General features: G+C 40.0%; 1 long non-coding RNA gene across 1 annotated transcript; it reads right to left on the minus strand.

The window, feature by feature from the left end:
* Positions 1–3,458: 3,458 nt before the first annotated feature.
* On the minus strand, positions 3,459–23,747 carry LOC140707356 (uncharacterized). Its single transcript, XR_012087356.2, has 3 exons — positions 16,370–23,747; positions 15,660–15,848; positions 3,459–12,425 (listed from the first exon to the last, which is right to left on the minus strand). It is a non-coding gene; the product is annotated as an uncharacterized LOC140707356 (long non-coding RNA).
* Positions 23,748–24,613: the final 866 nt, after the last annotated feature.

Here is a 24,613-nt window from a genome sequence, read left to right on the forward strand (position 1 = left end):
CTTTGCTTCCCTGACAGAGCCTGGACTTGATGATCTATAGGGTCCCTTTCAGCTCTACAATCCCAAAATGGATGGACAGGCATACACACATTCAAATCTTGACACCTAAACTCCACTTACTGCTTAAAAGCCTGCCTGAAAAGGAAGGTATTTGCCTGGTGACAGAGAGAAAAGAAGGAAAAGGCTAATCTGGCTTCTTAGGGCAGTGCATTCCAAGAAGGTCCTCTCTTGTATCCTCACCAAGCAAGCTTGGGAAGGTGGTAAATCTGAAAGAGAGGCCTCCCCGGAAGATCTTAAAGTAGGCTCATACAAGGTTCCCACAGCTATAAATACTCAACTATCCAACAAACAGCAGCAGAGCATGGGCAGAGTTCCTACTCCAGTCCTCTGAAGATGCCGGCCACAGAGACTGGTGAAATGTCAGGAAGAACAACCTTCAGAACATGGCCAAAGAACTCGAAAAACCCACAACAACCATTAGATCCCTGCCGTGAAAGCCTTCGGGAATACAGAGTGAAGACTGTTTTCTCTAAAGTAAGCTACATAGCCATGTTCACTAAGAACAGTGTATTTAAATGTTCTGCTGCACTGTTATGGCACCAATTTCCTTTTCCCCACATCCAATCCCCTTAGGCATGGCAGTTTTTAAGCAGCAAGGTTGATGACAGAGATACATGAGAAAGGGTCCTAGTTCACAAATATAAATTTGGAGGAAATTGTCATTGGGGAAGTAGCACACACAGGTAAAGAGGATGTGTAAGCACTTTAATCATGTATTCTTACATGTGAATGATTAAAAATATATAAGTAGGCTGGTTATAATTAGGAGGGCAAGTTCTTGCAGCTTAAAACCACAGATAGAAATCATAGCATGTACAGCATTCATGGCAGGTCCAAGAAATAAGAGATTTTAAAAACGGCACCTAATTTTTCTGTGTTCTTTTCTATTTCTCTGATGTTCTTAACAACAAACAATCCATCACAGCTATGTAAATACAGCTCTGTTGTACATCTTCCTTCTAGCGTCCATAACTTGTATGAACCAGGAAAGAATTATCCCTGTTAGAAGCCAATTTAATAGTATTTCAAAACAAGAAAGCACCTCTGTTAGCTATTTAACCTTCTTGATGAGGCAGAATAGGGTCAAACAGATTTGAGGAGCCATTTAAGAGCATGTTTTCATTTATCTCGGCTACATTCAAGCCAGAACATGGTTCCAGATGGTAACCTTACCCCTTTTCAACAAAACAAAACAAAAAAACCCTGTTTGTCTTTGCAACCTGTGTCAATTAGGTCCATGTCTGTATGATATTTTGGTGGTGAGGAATTTCTTGATTTCATCTCACCTGTGGTATATATTTTCTAACACTTCCTCTAGCTTTTTGAAAGAGCTTGGAATATTGAATGAATTAACTTGTTTTGAAAGGGTCTTGGTTTTCATACTTCTGAAATATTTCCAGACTGTAAAAAAAAAACTATTACTTGGGGTTGTAGATAAGTGATGGTGCTGAATTTTTTTTTATTGCTGTTAAGAAAATAAGCATACTTCAGTCTACTATGTGCACCATTCCTCTATGTGGAAAATTCGTTTAGTGACAATGCATCCCTAGTTTTCACTCTGACAGTGAAAATTTCCTTTCTGCAAGACAGGTGCTGGAACCTCCTTGCCCACATGGGGTTGTAGTCCACACAAATAAGTTTTTAAAGCTCAAGTGCCAATGTGGGTTGTATTGAAGAGTTGTTGGGCAGACCTGTAGGTCTGAGCACACACCCTTCATCCTCATCCAGACCTTCCTCTTATTTCTCGAGGAGGAAAACTTGTCCCAAATGAAAGAGGAGAGACAAATGGTAATGCATTTGATGTACACAGACCTTAACCTGCTCCAAGAGGTTTTTCTGCCAGAAGCAAAGGAAGAAGATGCCACTGCCCTCCACATTGCACTAAAGCAGGGGTGTCCAACCTTTCACCTTCCCTGGGCCACATTGGAAGATGAAAATTTGGTTTGGGCCGCACATAAATTTGGTCTGGGCCGCATGGGGGGGCAGCCCTAGCCGTTCTCCACAGCCCCGCTCCAAGTGCGCTAACCGGCAGCTGTGATCTCAGACAGCAGAGGCTGCCAGCTTCGACTACGGCGGCTTTATGGGTCAGGAGGGGGTCCACCTATTGATGGGGATGGTGCAATGCAGTCACGCAGCCCCCCTCTCCCCTCCCCTCCCGCTCCTTCCTTCCCCCTCTCTCCCCCCTACCGTTGTCACATGCCCCGGCCGCATTCTGGCTGCAAGCGCCGGCAGTGTAACTTGAAACTTTGGAAATTCTTTTAAAATAAAAAATTGCACTGGGCCGCATTACGAGCTGACCTGGGCCTGATGCAGCCCACGGGCCGCAGGTTGGACAAGCCTGCACTAAAGAATGTGAACCTCATAGGCAGCTAAATGTTACTTCACCATTCATGGTTGGACAATGTCCTCCATTGTACTTGATAGCAGCAAAATATTTTAGAGGATAAAAGAGAGACCATATGGCATAGTTGTATTTTCCAATACAGAGGAAGACCAAGTGAGAGGGGCTGATGCTTGTCTCTAGTGCTATATATACATATATAGGCAATGAAACCATGGTATGAACAACCTTACAACTACAGCACTTTGAATCAGTCAACCTTTTGATGAAGAACCTACAATTTTAGAAAATGAAATAAAAGCTGCTCTCAAAGCAATGGAAATAAATAAATCACAAGGAATAATAGGATACCCATTATTCAAACTGCAGACACTGAGTCTATTAAATCCTGGAAAAAATATTCTAACAAAACAACTACCTACATACTGGAGATCCAAAACAACTGCCCACAGACTTTTGTTGTCATTGTTGTTTAGTCGTTAAGTCATGTCTGATTCTTCGTGACCCCATGGACCAGAGCACGCCAGACCCTCCTGTCTTCCACTGCCTCCCGGAATTTGGTCAAATTCATGTTGGTAGCTTCAGTGACACTGTCCAACCATCTCATCCTCTGTCATCCCGTTCTCCTCTTGCCTTCACATTTTTCCAACATCCTTTCCAGTTCCAAAGAAAGCAAATGCCAAAGAAGGTAGTAACCAAAGGGCTGTGAGGAAATTGAAGGAAACTGGGAATTGTAGTCATACAAAGATGGAGTTTGTTAGGTTCTGTATAAGATGAACTTAAAAGCAATAGAATGTTATGCGACTGTTGTGCAGAGTTGCTTTGCCTGGTACACAAAGATAAGGAGCAAAGACAAAGAGGCCCAGGGGAAGACGCAACAGCATACCGCTTTAATTGGGAAAAAGATAAACCACCTGGTTTAGAATCTTCTCATGTGAAATCGGGGTGGTGAACTGTGTTACACCCACTTGGACTTAATTGGTTTACACCTTGGAAGTGTCATAAGGATAATGGTTCAAAAGCATGTAGAAAAATTGTTGTTCATGTATGTGAAGAGTTTGTTTGTTTATGGGGGGATGTTGTGAAATGTGAGAGAAGAGATGTTTGCTTTTTCAAGAAGAAGAGGGGGGAGAAATAGACCAGTTACTAGGTGCAAACATGGAGTCAAAGTAAAGATGATTACTTAGCATAGACTTAGATATTCTTATTTTACTTAGGAATAGTAGGTTTATTTAATCATTGTAATAGATGGATATGTAAATACTTATGCCTTAAAGCTACAACTGTATGCTAATGAAACTGCTTTATTTTCTTAATAAAACAAATATAATTATTCAACAGAGGACTGGTCTCTTGAAACAGCAGGATTTACATCTAAATCCGGTGTGAGGATTTGAGAAAGTCACTAAGTTGCTACTGGGAATTGAGAGGTCCTACCTGGCAAGCACATAATCAATGGTTTATTGCTTTGGAAGTAAACAAAGTTTTTTTTTTTAGGATCAGACTCATTCATGGGGCTTGTACTATGCACTTTTGAGGCTAAAGGACCTACCTCAGGCAATAAAGGTGGTAGTTTTGCACCCACAGTGACTCCCTGACACATGATCAACATCTCTTTAGGAAGAGCTGATCATCACAAGGTCTATTACAGTGGTTCTTAACCTTTGTTACTCAGATGCTTTTGAACTGCAACTTCCAGAAACCCCAGTCAGGACAGCTGGTGGTGAAGGCTTCTGGGAGTTGCAGTCCAAAATTCCTGAGTAACCCAAGGTTAAGAACCAGTGGTCTATTACATTAATTTCCCATGCAAGCAAAGTGACATTCAGGATTTTACAAAAAGACTTCTACCATACAGGGAGCAAGATACATGGAGCAAGAAATGCCATATGATCAAGCCAAGGAAGAGGCAATAGAAATCATATTGCAAATACATGATGGTTGCTAGATTGTATCAAAGAAATTTGAGGGACAAAAACAGTTGTGCTTCATAGATTACGTACAACAAAGCCTTAGACTTCATGGGTCCTGAAAAGCTATGAATTGTTCTAAAATAAATAAGTAGGCAGCATGTAGGACTTAAGGTGGAGAAACATAATGGTTTTTAATACACTAAGGTTTCAATCAAAGACGTATTATATCTCCCTATCTCTTCTACCTATAGGTTGAACAAACCCAGAAAGCTGGATGAGATTCACTGATGAAGAATCATAGAATCATAAAATTGTAGAACTGGAAGAGCCCCAGTTCAAAATCTCCTTTCCTCTAACTTGAATCCATTACTTCTGGTCCTATCGTCTTGAGCAGCAGAAAACAAAACATCTTCCACAGGACAGACCTTCAAATACTTGAATATGACTATCATACTGCCTCCCAACCTTCTCTGCTCCAGGTTAAACTTGCCAAGTTTCCCAATCTTTCTTCATAGTGGCTGGTTTCCACTCCATCTCTTACCATTCTAGTTGCCCTCCTCTGGACACATTCTAGCTTACTGACACCCCTCTTAAACTCTAGACACTCTGTACTAGGTGAGGTCTGATGAAAGTAAAATAGAGTCATATTATTTCCTTCCTTGACCTGGACACTAAATTTCTGTTGATAGGTCTTAGTATAGCTCAAAGAAGGTCTGTGTGGTCCCCAAAACAATAAAAATCCAAGAGCAGACAATACCTGTATTAGGCCACTTTTTTAAAAAGTAAAAGACAGCAAGCTTTCAATGATAATTCATCTTCTTCAGGCTGTGCACCACTGATCTTGTGACTAGTTTTGAAAATTATATCTTAGAGTCCCGAAGTTTCATGGCTGTTATTTGGGCCAGGCTAGCTTCTTAAGATGAGTTAAGAAGTGTAGGAGGGCTCTTGGTCATTCCCAGTGATATGGAAACAGACCAAAAGAGAGTAATCCTAAAGGCATCAACAAGTAGAAGCCTCTGACAGGAGCCAGAAAAGCACAAATAGGGCCACTCTGGGGATAAGCTGGTTTGCTCCAGTAAAGCTGTCATTTGAATGCCTTCTTCAAGAGCAAACCAGCATATCCCTGCAGTGCACCAAACAGCAGGCTAAATGCCCATGCAATCATTGGTTTATAATGGTTCATTTACTTATTTAGTAGATCTCTATCACACCTTAGATCCAAATAGATAAAGGCAATATCCATGACTCTACTTCTCAGCATATTTTCACAACAGCTCAGTGAAGTAAGTCAGGCTGAGAGAAAGTGTATGGTCCAAGATCAAGCAACTGCAGGCTTCAATAGGGACTAGCTTTCTCTTTTCAGTTAGGGGGGTTCCCATGACTCAGTCTGGCATCAGCTTCAGACCAGGAGTGGACAAATCCAGTGGTCATCAGACATAAAGGTAGAGCCCAACAAGGAAAGGGGAAAGACAAAATCAGTCTTGGGGTCGTACCACCTAAGGTTCTGGTGTGGGTCTCTCTCTAAGTATAGGTTTAGTTTCATGGAGACCACTTACTCATAGGAAATCCTCTACATATTAAGAGGTCTCCTTTTGGGCCTAGCACTCTGTCTGAAGTATCTCATCGGAATCTTCATTCTGCTCCACTCTGATAGGGGGCAGGAGAACCAACATCCTCATCTGAGTAGGGCATCAGACATTCCTCATCAGGAGCTTCAGAGACTCTTCAGAGTCCCCAGGGGGTACAGAGGTGTCTTCGTTTCAGGCCTTTCCCCACAATCTTGCTACAGGACTCCTCCCATGGGTCTTGATCCCCCCAGGTTCCTGTCCAGCACTCTAACTACCACACAACAATGGCTACCAGCAGCCAGTTAGCAATGCATCAATGAGGGTTGGTAGTATCAAGGACAGATAGACCTGACAAGCTTGGCCATGCTGAGATTTTTTAACTTTTAAGATCAGGCTTGTTCTACTCCATTTCCACATAAGCTTGCAGTTTTAGAAAAATAAATCAGCATAGCATTTTGCAAAGATCTTCTTGGGTTGTTCCTGAAATACACATTTTTGTGCACATCCCCAAATTCTTTACACTGCTGAAGTACAGTTTCATGCATGTTTCCAAAATAAACACATTTTCTGCACAGTTACCCTGCAGCGCAGATTTTTGTACACTTCTTTAAATAAGCTGTCTGGATAGCTCAGTAGTTTAGATATCTAGCTGCTGAGTCAGCAATTGGGAGTTTGATTCCCCACTCTGTCTCCTCTGAGTACAGCCAGCCTGTGTAGCCTTGGGCAAGTTGCACAGTCCCAGCGTGCTCCTAGAAGAAGGGAATAGTAAACTACTTCTGGGTACTCTCTACCTGGAAAACCCTGAAAACGGTTGCCGCAAGTCAGAATTGACTTGGCATATGTTTATCATTATTTTAAAGAAAAGGAGCTGCATTGCAAAAATCTCCATTGAACTGACTCAGCTTTTTTAAAGGATTGAGTGGAACAAACTCATTAAATCCTTAAAAATAGGATCTATCCCTAACAGAAACCTCGGTACAGGTAATGTGCTCATCACAATCCTACTATTGGCATCAGCTTCAGTAATTTACTGTAGCTCCCTGCATTTTATAAATCCATGTACAGTATAAGAAATCATTCTAGACAAAGACACTTATTTCTTTTATGACAGAAATGTAAGCACAGGGAAACAACATACATCTATCTCTTGGTCTCTGAAAAATAAGGATGATTTGGATTTTAAAGTATTCAAAAGTTGACGAGTACTTCCACAGCACAGTTCAGTTCAGTCATTTGTTTTGTTTTGCTCTGATGACTGTAGGGAAGCGTTTAAATGGAACTGCTAAGCTTGAACATTTAAAAAAAAATACTGTTCTGTCAAAAGGAAGCCATTAAAATTGTTTGGAAAAAAAACATAATTTGCAAACTCTGCCCTATTGTAGGATACATTCAATTTTGTTTCACCTCCTCGCCATTGTTAATATATTTACATGCTTTTAAAAGTGAAGACAAACATTGAGAGAAAAGAACAGAAGGCATTTTTGGAATGGCTAAGGCCATCTGGTGTTGCATGCCTTTTTTCTCTTTCTTTCATCCTCAGCTTAATCCCATTTTCCTGCTTTTTTCACCATAGAGTTGCCTATTTCCCAGATACAAATATAGCTTTGTCAACTTAGTGACCTCCTGAAACATTTGTCCTGGAAACTTGCAAAGCCTACATGTCAAAACCCACTGAAGACAATTGCAAACTCTTCTCCAATTGATATCAACTTAGAATTCCACACTTAACGAATGAAATGCATTGCCAGTAATTTCTTTATGTGCTCTTGCAAACTGAAAATGGGATATTAATTGGATTCTGCTCATATGCACCCTCACATCCATGTGAACCTGAAACATGGTCTGTACAGTCAACCTGCAGGTCAATCAAAGCCAAAGAGATTTTATAGGCCAGAAAATAGCTTTTCCAAGCTCTGCCCAGGACTATGTGTTGTTATGAACAAGGAGTTGTTTATAACTAGAGCACACCAAGAGCCATAACTTGGGTGAACTGGCAGAGACTTTGACCTGAATGAACAGGACACCAAAATGAACAGGGCACAAAAACTGATGCTGGAAAAGGCAGGTATCCTGTCTTGAAATGTTTGTCCCCGGACAGAAGGAAACATAAAACAGGTGGGCTCAGCATAGAAGCAATATGGCTGTCATACACTCAGACCCAGGCATGCCTCCCTACTTCTTCATCCTCTCCCAGCATATGCCATTCCCATGTGACCAACCCTAGAATAATGGGGCAACAAAGCCCTAAGCATCTTTTCAATTATCACTTATGTTCCATGGACTTCAACTGGGTTTTGGCTCTAACAACTACTTTCCCAGTCTACCCACAGTCCTTGAAATTTCACAATGAAACAGCCGCCAGACTTACTGTGGGGAAAAACTTATAAATCTTACCACAAAGGTAAGAAGGAGGGAACAAGAGTAACTCAAGCTTCTTGTTTCTTCTGTCCTTTGAATATAGGCCTCAGCCATTTTCATTGCACCTACCTTGTTCTTGGGCTAGAGCAGTGGTTCCCAACATTGGGTCCCCAAATGCTCTTAGACTAAAATTCCCAAAAGCCTTCACCACTAGTTGTGCTGGCCAGGATTTCATGGAGTTATACTCCAAGAGCATCTGTGGACCTAAGTTTGAGAACTGCTGGCTAGAGTCTACTAGGTGTTATGCGTACATGCCTTATATATCTCCTACCTCTTTGCGGCTGCTGTAATTGTGAAAGGCTTCAGTTTTAAGAATTTTTATAACAGTTAGTGCAACAATATAGCTAACCATATGTGCACTTTTGAAAGAGAAGCACTCTATAGACACCATGTGATGATTGCCCCACGTCACTCCTGTCACTCACAGTCTGGTTCTTATTTGCATGAGCCTATGAGAGAAGTGGAGGGGCGGAGTCAGCAGATATAAGAAGGTTGTCAGAAGAGAAGGCAGGGGGAAGCAGAAAAAGAGAAGTTGCAGAGAGATAGATAGTCAGGGAGATAGAGAGAAGAGATAATAATAAAGATAAGCTGGTCAACATAAACAGATAGAGGAGGTGGTGAAGGTGGCAAGATATATGATATTTGAATGATTATATTGTATGCATTAAATAAAGAACATCTGTGATTATAATTCAAGTTAATACCTTTCAATAAATCAGTTCTGTTGGCAGCAACCTGACAAGTGTCTGAATAAAGTTCCTGTGGATAAAGGAAATTCACTGGTGGCAGTGAGAAAAAGGGGGAATGTCCCAATTGTTATCTGCTGGTGGGAAGACATAGTGTGAGCCCTTTGTTTGGTGAAACAAGCAGGTAAATGTCACACAGCATTTCTGGAGTAGCATGGTATTTAAGGCACTTGGATATGTCATTTTTCACATCTTTATTTTCTGGGACATGTCCTTTTTTTAAAAGAAAATGTAACTGTACCGAACAGCCCTGCCCTCACCTGTCCGTCGCAGCTGAACAGTGAAGAAGGAGCCAATGAGAGGACAGAAAGCGGAGCCAAGGGGGGAGGGAGGCAGGATATAAAGGCTGGCGTATGGAGTCTGAGAGAGATTCAGGTAGTGAGAGACAGTGTGAAACTTAAGAGTGAGTTAGAGATCTGTGAAAACAAAAGAATAGAGAGTTAAAAGACGTTCAAAGTTATAACAGTTTTGATTCAAATACTAATGATTATTAACCTGTGATTTACCTATTGAATATTAATCTTATATTAACTTCCCTGATTTAATAAATGACTTAAGTTTTAAAAGCAAACATGTCTCCATGATTAAATGGTATTAAAGCAGCATTACCTGGTGGCAGTGAAGAAAGAAGAAGAGCGAGAACCTTGTGAAAGCCTAGGGGGAATAGGGGCTTCAGAGGAAATCACCAGAGTAACCTACACAATATGCGGCTTTACTGACTTGCATAACTATCTTATGTCCCACAAAATTGCATTCCATAAATTCTGAATCTTCAGAACTATTACATGACACAAAAATCAGCTGGAAACATCAACTGAAAGTGATCAATCACTTTGAATATTCACTTTCCTATGAAAATGAAATATGAAAATAAATACTTCATGGACAAATGTTGCAAATAAATTCAAACATTTTGTTTTCCCCTTGCTATTGCTTGTGCTAAATCAATATTGTTTTTCCAAAACAGAACATTTGGGAGAATGTGTTACTGAACTCTTTTTGGAGTCAATATATGGTTGTCTAGAATGACTTTGGCACATACAATAACACTAGAGTACCCAGAGTAGTCCACTTATGATTAGGAGGTGTTATTCATTGTTGGTGTTAGTGTTATCACTCAAACTAAATCCCAGTCTTGACCACTTGTTGTAATTAAGACTGTTTAACTCCCCCCCCCCCCCAGCCTGTGTATTAACCTCAGAGCTCTGGCAGCCAGGGTCATTCCATTCTGTTGTAACTGGATATTGTTAAAGAAAGAAAGAAAGAAAGAAAGAAAGAAAGAAAGAAAGAAAGAAAGAAAGGAAGGAAGGAAGGAAGGAAGGAAGGAAGGAAGGAAGGAAGGAAGGAAGGAAGGAAGGAAGGAAGGAAGGAAGGAAGGAAGGAAGGAAGGAAGGAAGGAAGGAAGGAAGGAAGGAAGGAAGGAAGGAAGGAAGAAAGAAAGAAAGAAAGAAAGAAAGAAAGAAAGAAAGAAAGAAAGAAAGAAAGAAAGAAAGAAAGAAAGAAAGAAAGAAAGAAAGAAAGAAAGAAAGAACCAGCATCTTTGAGGTAGCAAAAATCAAAATAAAACACTCTTCCTTTTATATTAGTTCTTTATGGTATCAAGAAGTCATAGGAAAATAATTTTTCAAGGATCCTTCTGCTAACAGCTTTTTGCTTGAAAGCGTATGTGCAGCTCATTTGTGGCTATGTCTTCTTCACCTCTGATTTCTGGTCATATAAACTTGTTATAAAAACCACAGGACATCAGTTGTTTCAAGCATGCAGAGATTATTACCCCTTTGAGTATACCTACAATGAATCAAGAAGCATGTCTTTGCTTTTGTCTGCATGTAGATAATCCTCAGCATATTGAAGTCTTCTCCACATACCAATTTATAAATGTTATATAAACATGGCAACATATTGTACACTTTGAGGCCAGAGCTCTTGTTAGGCCCAGAAGGGGAGACTTGCTTTGCTTTCACCAATTAGTAATCATTCTTGCCTTACGGTGTTATGTTGAACTGTCTGATGTTCTTGCAGCCACTGTAGCAGGATAATACCCGACTCAGTCGCCATTACACTTGTGAAAATACACTGTGCTTCCCTGCCAATATGAACATGGGGAGCTGTTTCAAAATAACAGTGAGGCCTCTGTGACTGTTAGAGCAAGTTGTCTGTGCAGCTGATTGTGTTAACAAACCTTTAGTTGAAGGAGCAACTGGAGGTGCCTTCTGCATCTTGAAGTAAATCTGGACAAACCTTTACTCACCTGTTCACACCTAGGGTGGTCCTTGCTCTTAGAGAGATAAGAAAATGCCAACCTTATTTTCTAACAGAAGCAGGCTCGAGTCAGTGCCTCAACTCTGTTCTCTTGCTTTATTCACTTGTTTGGCCTCTTCTCTGTGTGGCTGCACTTTCTTTTGAGGAAAATAACTTTTGATAATGACACAGATTTAATTGCATTGTAGTTTTGCACGTGATTGACGGTGTGAATTACACTCCAAAAATGGTTATTAGTCATTAATCTGTGAGTTCTTCTTATAAAGAAACATGAAAGATAATGTGTGACAGACAGTGATAGGCTGGAATGCCTGGGGTTCCTTTAAAAGAACTGATAAAGGCCTCCCTAAGTTCATTTCTATATAAAAAGCTAGAAGAAAGAATAAAGCCAAAATACTTCGCACCCATTATTTGTCTCTTGATTCAGCCACCATAGAGCTGCCTTTTTTCTACCCCAGGTAGTTGGGCTTGCTGCAATATAAAGCTAATCGATTTGTTAGAAATCTGACTTTTGTCCCAATGGAAACTAGCTTGGTCATCCTGAAGGGTTTTTTTTTTATCACATCTATGCAGGGCAGCGGTAATTGGCTCTGATTCCTTCTTCCAACCGAAAAAGCATTTAGGACCAAATCCCTTGCTGGACATGTTCAGGTTACCCAGCTGCCATCTTTCATTTTTTTTCCCCCTGTGGAGTTCATTAGGCAAGATGCTCGTGTCGCTGTTGCTGGCATTTGAAAAAGTCTATTCTATGAAGTTGCAATCTAGGAACATCTTACTTTCCTTCTACCACAAAGGCCCTTCTACGATAGTCTAGTGTTGCCTTGTGAACATGCTCCATTACTGGAGCTTATCTAACATTTTTGCTTTCTGTTTTAACAGTGCCTTTTAAATCAGAAACACTGAAATATTTTTGAAAAAAGATAAAATATGATCAATATAAATGCTGGTCTCAGTTAAAATGTGATTTTCTGTTAAAACATATTTTAAATACTTTGCAAGATCTTGATTATATATTCACTGATGCTTAGACAAGGGACAGCCAACATCTGTCATCATCATTGTAGTCGTCATCATGATTTTTTTTTTCCTGGATGTACTGTGGTTAGTTGTGATTAAAACCCTAGAAAACAGACATAAATGATTAGTAAATTTATTTAGCATGAAAAGAAAGCAGATAATAAAACAGCATGTGATATCTGGAATGAAGGTAATTTAAGGACACCAAATCCTGGTAATATTGAGCACATATGTCATTGTGAATAATAGCAAGGATTTTTGAACAAAAAATCATATTGTTCAAGTATATTATTAATTTTTGCAGCAAATTTAACTGCTACAAAAATATCTAAAAATTTGCTTAACTCCTAAAGTTATATATGATAATTTTTTAATCCTATGACTTTGGATAAGTGCATAAAGAGGCCTTATTAATTAATAACTTATAGCAAGGGAATAGATAAGATGTCATTGGAAATATCCAAAGCAACCTCCCAAGACAACAGAGAATTGATAAAAATCTTAAATAAAGATATATAACCTGAACAGAACTCAAAGCCTTCCTATTTTCCCCAGCAGGGAGGATAGCTGTGTGACCTCTGGAACTATTTCAAGAAAAGAAGGGAAGCCACTGCCCACTTTAACCTCACCAGCACAGGCCCAGCAGGAAGTAGCTCTCTCATGGCTTGTACTGCAGTCTATTTTACAGGACTGATTGGGTCTCAATACATGATGTAGATTAGGAAAGAAATTTAATTTTGGAAGATAGTCATAGAGGTATTGGCTGAAATATTTCACTTTAGTCATAAACTGGGCCCAGGACTTTGTCAAACTATGGGGAAAAATCCTCCTAGAATGTGTGTGTAGTGTGTAGTTAGTTACACCAGACCTTTAGGATAAATCCTCCATGAATGATATATATCCTTGATTAGTGTACTTCCTCTGATACTGCTATCGTTGATGAATATCTTCTTAGCATTTCATGACACTACATAAATGTTCCCAGTTACATTTCAAGACAACAACTTAACTTCAGGAGTGGAAGATGAAGAAACCCTAACAAGCTGTTATTTATTTTTTGCCTTGACATTTGTTTGCATTTACATTTCTTTTTTAAGGCTTCACACATTTCTACAAAATAAATAAATATGCCAAAACAATTGCATTCTTTTTAACACATGACACAGGAATTTAAGTTATGTCCAATGCCACATAGCAAGTCTTTCTCACTTCTATCTAAAATGGATGTGAAAATATATCCATCTTGATTTAGTTGTGCTTCTTTTAATCCCACTTACATTTATTTTTCGTCCCTGTTTAGTATCACGTTGTGAGATTTTTTCTTCTTTTACCAAAGACAGTTGTACATTTTTGAATATGCAGTTTTCCTGATGTAGAAACTATTTTTACATATGTTAAACTTACACATCTTGGTGCATATTTTCAACACTGAGTAAAGTGCATTTGTGCTAGAAAAACAGCTGGCACAATTACTTTGTGTTTGTGGGAGATATGGTTAACTGATGAAAAAAGGAGCTAGGGTCTGGGTTTTTTCCCTTGCTTTGCATCTGTTTGTGGATGTTAATGAGGATCCTGGAGGATCTTGACTGCTGACATTGGTAGCCTTTGCTAGGTAAACCCTGACATCCTTCCTCCTGATTGCAATACGAGCTCTCTATTGCAAGGCACTCTCAGACAATTTCCTGGTGTTCTGAATCACAAACATAGAAGCAATATCCCACATTCATAAGCCAGAGGGTTTTTTCTAAGGATTGAATGTCAGTACATGTTAAAAGGGCAAGAGCAGATCTTCAGCTGAGGTAAACCACACAAGAAGGTTTCTGCCATGTTATGTCTCAATTATACAAACAGCCTATAATTGATTATAAAAATGACATCTGTGGAGCCTGAAATTTAGTATCCAGAGTCTTCTTGATGAGACCTACAAATGTGCCAGAGGTACAGCAAATACTAACGTTCCTCGAGATACAGCAAGAGTGCTGAAAATTGACATATTTACACCCTTGTCTCCATTTTTCAGGAAGATCTGCTAGAAAGATCTTCCTGATCTTATATTCCTGTCATATGTGTGAAAAGCTACTGATGTAATTTATTTAGCTTCTCAATGAAGAATATGTTTTATTAGTCATGCTCTAATTCTGAGTAGCCATTCTAAGGTTATTACAGTTGTCTTGCCCTGTTAAATCCTAAAGTTAAAGTGGAAGGCTCATTTTGGATCATAAGCACTGGAAATGGACTGAAATTGGGTGATTCTACTCACACTAAAAAAAGTAGAAGCCTCTAACCAAGGTCAGGAAGATGCAGGTAGGACTGCTCTCTGGGCAAGAAAATTCACTCCAGCAAAGACGCTGGATTGCTGTCTTTAGGAGTGAACCAGTCCATCTTTGCAGTGGATCAAATAACAAGCTAAACTCCTGTTTAGTCAGTCCCTAACTTGCTTTGGAACCAAGCAGAGATGGCATCTAAAACATAAAAAACAAACTGATTTCAGTGGCATCTCACACACACACTCCTTCCCCCACAACACGCTCACACACTTTCTCTTTTGTTATGTCTCTCCCAGCCCAGACATCCAACCACTGGCCAAAATCCTGTTGCTTAGCCTAGGAAATCACACTGCAATAGGTCTATTGAATCCATAGGGAATTAGTGAGTCAACTCCTCTGTATGCTCTATTGATTCTAATAGGCCTACTCTACTTGTAATTTACTGGTATATCACTGTTACAGTAGGCCTATTTGAATCAATAGAACTTATGACTCACCAACTGTTCATTGATCCAATGGACCTACTCTAGTCTTTTATTTACTATGCTAAGCAACAGGATTTGGGCCATTAAGTCAGGATGGAATTGTAGGGACCATTATAACCTCAACAAGCTGGATTCCAGACATGGAATGTTCTTATTCTTAGTAAAGGAACACTGTGTGAATTTTCTGTACCAGCAGATGCCTCACATTAAAAAATTATAAATATCATAAACACAAAATGTGTAAATATTAAATGAAGTGGCCGGAGGAGTAGTAAATTATTTCTTTCTTCATATCAGAAGAACAATTTTAAATTATGGATGTATATGAAGTATAGGTAAATTAAAAGCAAATTACAATAGTGTTAATTATATTTTTGACCTGAAACAGGCTACTTCAATAGCATTATCTTGGCCATTTGCTAGATCTACTTTTGTAGACATGGTAGGGGATAAACTGAATGCATGTAAGTGCTGGATTGATTGAATTTCTACACAGCCACAAAAATTTGTCATGTATCCAAGCAACCCTGTTTTACTTGATTATCCTTTGATCTTTCTACTTTGCTCCAAAGTCTATTGACTGACCTCCAAATGGTCCAGCCAGAATCTTGTCCTGGTGGAAGACACTCTTAAGCATTCATCCATTTGGCAAGGTGTGTTGTTTCTGTTTTCCATAAGTTTAGCCTAGCCTCTTCTGGTGTAATATTTAGAGTCTGAAATGTGTGCAGAACATCTTTCCTCAATTTTAGCTGTCTAAGGGGTTAGCAGTATAATCTGAAACAGGAAAAAGAAACATTATTTTGATAAAATTAGACAAAATGCTTTTCATTCTACATTGAGAATGGCCTTATGCCCTTGAAGCATTATTTTGTGTCCCCTCATTGTTGGCTGGGTAGAAATCTAATTCATTTCCAGTTTTTCGGAGCACCTAATTTCACTTCATTACAGCACAAGGAGGCTCTCACTGTTAGTTTATAATTTTGGTCCTTTGCTCTCATTTTAATGGGTTGTTTGGTTTGATATGTTTAGATGTGCTTTTCACACACTATAAGCTTGCCTTTATACTGGGGCAAAACAAAGGAAAGACAGACTTCTGGTTGTTAACAAAATGAAATAAGCATCTAGAATGCTATTAAGTCCTGAACGTGTCCTACTAAAATCAAAACATTAAGAATAATTGTAAAGAGGCTTGCCAGATAGACAACCAAAGTACTATGGTTCCCCCCCCCCTTTACAGCTGCCATCATGGCTAGAGCAAGATAGAGGCTAAGGCTTAAATGAAGAAAATAGCTTACCTGTGCATCTTTTGTAATAACACCACAAATATTTGTCAATCTGTCCATGGGTTCTGATTTTGCCCTTTAACTGTTTTGCTGTTGAAAGCAAGCAAATATGATAGAAAAGCTGGAGAAGATAAACTGTGTTTAGGGGGACTTGTACATTTTAATCTGGCTGCCCCCCCATACGAATCAACATGGGTTTTGTCTGGAAACACAACAGCAACAATTAAGGACTGGGAAGGGAGTATGAAAAGAGACACATTCACCAGGTCTGAGGCAAATGAAACATGAACCTTGCCCATTATACAAAGCCAGACAAACAAACAGAATGATCACTGGCCATAATTCTATATACTTTCCCACCGTATCATGGCTACAGGGATTATCTACAGCTGAATAAGACTGGAGAAAAGAGGGGAAGAAGTCAGGCCTCCATGGCAGCAAGCAGTGGTGATGTAGATGCATTTTAAACAGAAAAGCAAGCCTCAAATCAATAACGGAAAAGAGCAAATATTATTCGAAGATTGCCTGACATATTGTAACCATGATATTCCTAAGTAGCAAAAGGTCTCATGCCCGTCTTACTGTCCAAAGATGTACAACTGTTAAACAGGTCACATTCTGTGTGAATAGAAATTCTTGTTAACAGAAAAGGAAATGCCTGGGAAAGGCCGAGCTTGTGAGATTGCCCTGAGTTCTAATCCTGACCATACTGTTACTGGATAGGTCTTTTAGTCTGATTCAGCATGATTCCTCTTACATTCTTGTGACCTTTCTGTCAAAAACATGGCAGGCTGTATTATGCTACCACCACCATGCACATATAATTCAGATAGTCACAATGCTGTGATTTAAGTTATGAAGACCTTAGCCTACGCTATGGTTCACCTTATTCAAAATTATTTTCAAATTGTAAATTTGTCCACTCAATCCTTGGCTGTAGTCTTGATCATGTCAACCCTAACAACAAGATCTGTTATTAAGGACCATTGGACTTCAGAGCAGAGACTTGAAATGCAAACTGCACCCCGTTTAAAAAATCCGAATACTTCTCAGGTTGAGCGCCACCCTCTTTGAACTAATTGTAATTTGAAATGGGATCCGCTCTTGTTTCTGTTGCTGTCTTGTTCATTCAGCTTCCTTGAAAAAGAAACGGACTAACTTTAAAGAATGGGAAAGTGACCATTCACGGGGGTTCACTGTCATTCTACGGTGATTCTTCCAAGTGGAAATCAGTATATGGTATACCTAAAAGTTCAAGGGACTTTTTCTTAGCAGGATGTTTTGTTTTTTGGGGTTTGTTTGTTTGTTTAGACGGGGGAGTCTGGCAGCTGTATGTTTTTTAGAGAAAACACCAGGAGAAAACTATGTGTTTCTGAGCATCATGTATGTTTTAACTTCCATTATATAGGTTTGTAAGTACCTCTATCTTGTTACGCCTCCCTTACGCAACTTCCATGTGGAATACTACAGATGACCTCAAAAACCACATCTGAACTCAAATACTTCATGACTTTGAAAAAGCAAACTTGTGCATAAGCGTGAACCTCTAACCCATACACCAGAAACCAAAACAATATACGTGTTCGTCCTGTACTTAGTGTATAGCTACCACATAACATGGCCAAATAGTTTTGTATGAATATATTGTAAAATTGCCTGGGGGGTATTATTAATTTGTTTTTTTAGTTTTGATCTGCTCTCAGCACATCTCAGGGAGCGGGATGTGGGATGGTTTTTGTCATGCACATGCATCACATCATTGTTCTGGTGTGTTTCACTTAACTGCTATTGTGCTACATAGGATGAGAGCACTTCTGGGATATCCTGTCAGCAATATATAGATCAATGATTCATCTTTCAAATTGTATCTGTATTAATTTTGGTGAACACATTCAAAGCTCACATTTATCTGCCATATGTCTGAAGCACTCCTGCGCTTCTGATTGATACACACAACAGAGGCCACTCTGTATTAGATGCTAGAAATAATTTCACATACTTAATTTCTACCTTTGAATCTTCATGGTAAAAACTTAAGATTTGTACTTTCAATATTTATTTGATGACACAAATACTAAAGCATTTGTCATCACTCAAATCTAAGTTCCGGACTGGTGAAAACATCAAAAGGGGTTCGACAGTAAATAATGTCTTTCTCAGAACTTGGGAGATTTGGGGAGCAGCAGCCCAAAAAAGTAGCATTTTTGAGTTCTGCTTCTCTTTGCTTATTTTGATTTTTCTTTTATTTTACCATACAAAAAACCCTCAAGGAATAAAAAAAGATAGAAATGCAATAGTAAAGAAAAATCTATACTGAATTTTCAGTAGAAGACATCCAAACTTCTGAAAAGATGTCCATATGTGTTAGTTGTCTGTATGCCACAGAAATGTTGATAGAATTATAAGGTCCTCAACACATGATACAATGGGAGGTAGGCATTATCTTCCCATATCTTTCAGATTCTGTAAGAAATCTTGACAGGGAAGATATGCAGGTCATCACTTCTAGACCTGCTGTAGACTTGACTTTGATGTTCACAAAGTACTGAGAAATGCAAAATGACACCGAAATTGTTGGAGTTTTATTAGCAACTTCACATGTTGTCTGTAGCTTTTGTGACTTTTCTGGGCTGAGGTGATTATTTATTCAGCACTAACCAATTGGTTCTTCCAGCCTTTGAATTCAATGAGAGCCCCACCTCTCTGCTGAGTGTCTCTTTCCTTCTCTTTGGTCTGTTGGAGGCAGTTGTTTGTTTGCTCTTGATCAGTTTGGTTGATTGCCATGTAAGGAGTAAAGAAAGCAGAATACACAGGTCTGTAATTTCAAGAAACTCTAAGTAAAGAAATGTGGGTGTTGTTGGTGTTGTTGTTGTTGTTTAAAAAAAAAACCCTACAAATGTCTCAAAGTGAATTATTTAGACTTTGAATGCCAGTTAAAGGGTGGACTCCGGGAAACTTATTACAGCTATTCACCCTTGTAAGTCTCTGAATATTCACTGGAATTTTACCAGAATGTTATCAGAAATTCAAAAGTTTGCAAGAAAAAATGCAGATGCGGTCCAAAAATGTTGTAGCAGTAGTTGGGAGGAGGAGGAGGAGGAGGAGGAGGCAAGGGTCATTGTTTTTACAAGCAAACACCAAACATGACTTGAACCCAAATGTGTTCCTAGAGGATCAGAAAGCATATTGATCTTTGGTGATTTCCCATTTCTACTGTAGCCATCCATGGCACATACCCAGACCTCAAGACCAGATATTTGGTAGACAGAAAAAAGGAGAGAGGAAGGTCAGGGAAAGGAAAATTGAGATCCAAGCATGCATGCAAATAAATCCTATGGACTTCCATAAACAAGGTTGAGCTGCCCATCCTCTTGGAGAATACTTGTGGTCCAAGCAACAGGAGCGACTCATCCCCAAATGTGGGGACTATGCTCTTTACTTGCTCCACTCAGGAACCAACAATCACATTGGTGTCAATCTTTTTCCAGAACTTGGAAGCAAGAAAATCAGGGCAATATGAGGGTAATTGTATTACACCATGACAACTATACTACTGGTGGTGCTTGGTTGTTTTACAGGAAACATGGCCTAGTAAAATCAGTGTGTGATTGCATTTTGGACCATTTGTAGAGTGGTCTGGTGTGATTTATCTTCCAGTGATCACACAATATGTGGGGAATTGTGCTCCATGCCCAAGCTGGACCAGTTACAGGGCTACTACCTTTTGGGACTGGTCTAAAACAATTCCTTGACAGACAGAAGGGTCATTTTAAGGGAGATAGCGCCAGCAAACCAACCTTTTCCAGGGTGATCTGGCACACACCATTCCAACTGAGACTATTCATACCCCGTAAACTAGATTTGGGAAGCACTTATTTGCCTGCAGATATGCATTCTGGAACCTAATTTAACAGACATATGGACCTTAACTGGATTGGGATGCATAAAGAAGGTTTTATTTTGCTGCTGTTTCCTTGCCTTCCAGAACCACACTGTGAATTTCACTCTGTTTTTGAAGTTTTGCTGTCAGCTGCAGTGTGCTTTTCAAAGTTGTATATTATTTCACAAAAATGCTGGGGAATCAGGTTTCCATTATTCATTGTCACATTGCAGTACTTATTTACTTTTATGTCTGGAACCTGGACTACCAGAGATATTCTACATCTGAATTCCCTTAGGAAACAATCCAAACAAACAGGATTGGCTTTCCCAATATTTTCATGTGCTTGTAATTTTGTAAATTGCACTTTCTACGCTCATGCATTCATTATTCTCAAATATGATTTCCAGCTTTGTTTTTTTAAAGGAATGACTTCTGAGACAATATGCAATATTTATCACGTACAAAATATATGGTTCTGCTTGTTAAAAAATGCACACAGAGCAAACAGAATTATCTACAAGGAGATAGTGGCGCTTGTATAAAGAGGCAGAAGTTCTTTCTCTTTAGACTTATGGAGATTAAGGTCAAATCACAGTATGTTAAAATATATAAACCACCCTAATCTTTGACAGATTTATTACCTACCACATATTCACATTGCTCTGTGAATCTGTGTAATTCTTCACACAACCAGCTGGCAGTGCATAACCAAATGTGTCATGTTTTGATTCTCACAAACTGAACACCCCATCATTTCCCTCAGATTGTTTTGCTGTTTGTTTATTTGTTTCTTTTGGGTATGCCTTTAAAATGCAATGAATGAGGAACTGTTTTGTGAAACAGGTGGTTGCTTTTTAAAAAGTTAGCAGAGAAAATATTAATTTTTTATAAAGCAGCAAGTCCTGAGGTGAAATGTAGGAAGGAGTTGCACATTGAAACTCAAGCTTTGAGGGATTTGGAACGTAAGCAACAAAGCTTTTCGGGGCACCTTACAGGATGACACGTTTTATTTAGCCTAAGCTTTTGTGGACTGCAAGCTGCTTCATTAGCGGCAGAGAATTTAAAGGCTTTGTTAAACTAGTTCTCTCTTTCTCTCTCTCTCTTTTTTAAGCTTTTGCCTTGCAGTAACATTTGCTTCTAGGGGGAAATGATTTGTCATATTCTGATGTAGTTCAAATTTATTCCAAAAGATGTGCACAGCCTTTAGGGCTCTCTTTGTGTTCCTTCAAAAGAGTGAAGGGCAATGTTCCATGTTACGGAAGGTACCTAAGGCATGCATAGAACTTACAATTGGTTCATGTATATTCCCCACAAATTCCACAGAGTTCAGTCAGGTTTACTCCTAGGAAAATGGGTCTAGGATTGCTGCCTCGTCTTGTCCAATTTTGGTAGAGTCATATGCATACCTATATCGGAGGCATTGAGCTGGTAATCCTCTGCTAACTGACAGAAAGAGATTCAGCCTTTGCATAGTTACTCCACTCCAGCCAAGAGATGAAACACTGCAGAGAGGCAACTGGATGGCTGGCAGTCCAAATCTGCCGAAGGCAACTCTACGTCAAGGGAATGTGAGAGGGCAGTCCTTTTGGAAGCAGACAAATATGTCTTCTATGCACCTTCCAATTCTGGGGGGAAATTACAATCACACATGTGTGCACATGCACACACAGAGACACACACAGCCAGTCTATCGGCATTGGAACACTGTATTCACAGAACTGTATGACAGAATTTCTGCATATTCAAGAGAGTGACAGTGTTCGTCCAATTCACACATATGGGGGGCACTATGTTGGCTATTTACAGCACAATTTAGATCAAAATGGGCACAGAGGAATTCAAGTTAAAACCCTGTTACTACATGGCATAAAGCTCAAAGTGGGGAAGCCCATTGTGGAATTGTCTTTTCTGAGTGGGGAATTGCCTTTTTTTGTTTGACACTGCTTTTGTCCATTTTCTGCCCATTGTGATTGCCTGATCCAAAGCAAAGGGGCACTGCAGAACTGTCAGTTCCACTCAGATAGACACCCCTTGTTTCCATAATGTTTCTTTAATGGCAGCGGGGGTGGGGATTCAGCAGTACTGGAATAGAGTGGTGCCTCGCTAGACGATGATAATCCGTTCCACTGAAATCGCTGTTTAGCGAAATCATTGTCTAGCGAAAAGCATTTCCCCATTGGAATGCATTGAAACCTGTTTAATGCATTCCAATGGGTAAGAATCGTCGTTGTCTAGCGAAGATCAGCTATAGGGAAGCCACTTTGTGAACCGCTGATCAGCTGTTCAAATAGCTGTCTTGCGAAGCTTAGGCCCTGAAAACACCCGTCTGGCGAGCATGGAGGGAGCTGTCAAAATCGTTGTCTAGCGAAAATTGGTTTGCAAAGCAGGGACCAAACATTGTCCAGCGAAATTCCCCCATAGGAATCACTGTTTTGCAATCGCTATAGCGATCACAAAAAGACAATGTCTAGCGAAAAAACTGTCATGCGGGGTAACTGTCTAGCGAGGCACCACTGTACACTATTGCTAGGAGAACAAAGAGAGAGAAAGTTGGGAATTGCTAATTAGCACTTGTTAGCACTTTAAGGCAACATCTGCTGTTGAAGCTCTGTCTTCCTGACTCCTGCAAACTGGCCTGAACAGCTACAGTGATTTCACCCAGGGAAACCCAGTTTTGATGAGACCACATTTTCATCAGTGTGTAGAGTGTGTGTTCTGTGCCATCAAGGTAGAACTGACTTAAAGTGACCCTAAAAGGGCTTTCAAGGTAAATGAGATATTAAAGGAGTGGCTTCACCAGTTCCATTTCCCCAGTGAGTTTCCATAGCTGAACAGGGATTTGAACTGCATTCTCCAGAGTCCTAGTCTGTCACTCTATCCACTGCACCACACGGGGAATCTCAGTGTGTAGACACACCCTTAAAAAGGAATTCATAAAACTGCACCAGTGTAAAGTTTATTCTGATCACAGTTTAGTTAGATCTATGTGGATTTACTCACAAATGTCCTTTGGTGTCTGTGTTTCCTTACTGTTCTTGTTTTGTCTTTCCTCTAGTAAATTTAGATAACAATTTTTTCTTTGTTTTCATTCCCTCTCTCTTTTTTTCTTTTTTCTTATTAAACTCTGCAGAATATTGGAATCAATGACGGTGCTGACTGACTGAATGAATTAACTAAATAAAGAAAAGCTTGGCTCTGCTGTAATGCACGGTACAAAGAGTAATAACACACTAATAACTTAAGACCTGGCTCTTTGGGCAGGCTTTCCCTCCTGTCATCACTTGATTATTTTTATCTTTTCCCCATCTTGAATGATATTGCTGTTGTTGTTCTCTATTTTATTATATCACTTTTATGCCATTTTTTATTGTTAGCCGCCCAGACTGGACTTGGGCATAAATGAATGAATGAATGAATGAATGAATGAATGAATGAATGAATGAATGAATGAATGAATTTCAACAGAGCAGAGCAGAAAGGAGTTGAAATGTTGCAAGCTGTTGATGGCATATTGCTAAGCCGGCTGTGCCTATGAATAACTGGCACACACCACAATTGGGATAAAAGGGGCATAACTTAGTAAGCAGCAGTTAATCATGGCCAAGCATTGGGTTGGATCCAGATTATTGGAAGACCTGAGTGCACCCCAATGCAGACCACTGTCGCCCTGAGAAACCACTTGAGGTGGCAGTTCTCTCTGGAGACCATGTGGACATATGCCACTCCGGGGGCAGGGGCAAATCTCTTTCCTCCCCTCCTCCCTGAGCTGGGGCAGGCCAAGGTCCCTGCTCCTGGTTCCCATGCAGGGATCCCTCCCCCAGGACACCCAGGTCTCCACCTGCTGCCCAACAACTGGTTGGATCCATCCCAATGCCTGAAAACACCCACCAAGTTATGACAGTTGGAAAATACAAACGAAAACAATGATTCCATAGCATCCTTCACACTCCAGGAAGTTAGTGACACCACCTAGGGCACGAGGATTGGGTAAAAATGCCTCGGCGAAATTGAGCTCCTGGCCTCAGCTCGGCCTTTTTGACCTGTGCTGGCAGATAAGAGAAACCCTGCCCCTCAGGTCCGCTGGCAGGAGGCTCCCCCCCCTCATGCCAGCCAATCCAGGCCAGCCAGCACCATCAGGCTGAGCACAGGCTTCCCTATAGTCCCCTTCCCACACTGCAGCACAGTGGCTGCCATCTTAAATCCCGGCTGCCACAGAAGAGACCCAGCTGCCACTCCAGCCTCAACGTGGAACTGCAGGTTGTGAGACCCGAGGCGAGACTATAGAAGTCCTCGCCAGAGTGTCGTCCTCAGTTAAGAGAGAAAAAGAGACACAGACAGCGCCTACGACATCCCGCGTCGCGTTCAGATACCAG

This window comes from Pogona vitticeps, chromosome 1 (assembly GCF_051106095.1).
Source record: "Pogona vitticeps strain Pit_001003342236 chromosome 1, PviZW2.1, whole genome shotgun sequence".
Classification (NCBI taxonomy): Eukaryota; Metazoa; Chordata; class Lepidosauria; order Squamata; family Agamidae; genus Pogona; species Pogona vitticeps.